Raw genomic sequence first — 569 nt, 5'->3', positions numbered from 1 at the left:
GTACGCTCTTCTTCAAAACAATCAAAACCAGAGATGACGATTGACGATATCGAAAAAGTAGGTATCGAATGTATCGATATTATTTTTAAAGAAAATCGATCAGGATAGCAGGGATTTTTTGTAGGACTGTAGGAGATGCGTGATACCAGCCCTAGGGCTGGTGTCACGCACCTCTAGGGCCGGATCAAGCTCATTTGGATTTGGCGCCCTGTTCAAAAATCGAAATGCCCTGTTCAAAAATAGAGGTATATCAAAGGACAGCACATTGCCCTAGGGGTGGGCGGCAAAGCCCCAGGGGGGTGGCAAAGCCCGAGGGGGGCGGCAAAGCCCCAGGGGGCCGGAAAAGCCGACGCTCTCAGTCCCATTTTAGTCCAAAAAGTGGAAAGTTAAAAACATTTGACAAAAAAAATCCCTCTTTAAGTCCCTCAGTGGCCACAAAATCCCTCTGAAACCGGTCTGGTCAATCTGGCATCACTGCAATATGGATAAGTGGTATTCCGATTAATCGAAATCGAAAGTATCGTGTCGAATCATCGGATTATCGCCATAATCTCCGCCATCTCCAAAAT

The sequence above is a fragment of the Diaphorina citri genome, unplaced genomic scaffold (genome assembly GCF_000475195.1).
Source record: "Diaphorina citri unplaced genomic scaffold, Diaci psyllid genome assembly version 1.1 scaffold143, whole genome shotgun sequence".
Taxonomy (NCBI): domain Eukaryota; kingdom Metazoa; phylum Arthropoda; class Insecta; order Hemiptera; family Psyllidae; genus Diaphorina; species Diaphorina citri.
The sequence above is the reverse complement of the archived record's forward strand: the minus strand, read 5'-3'. Positions refer to the sequence as shown.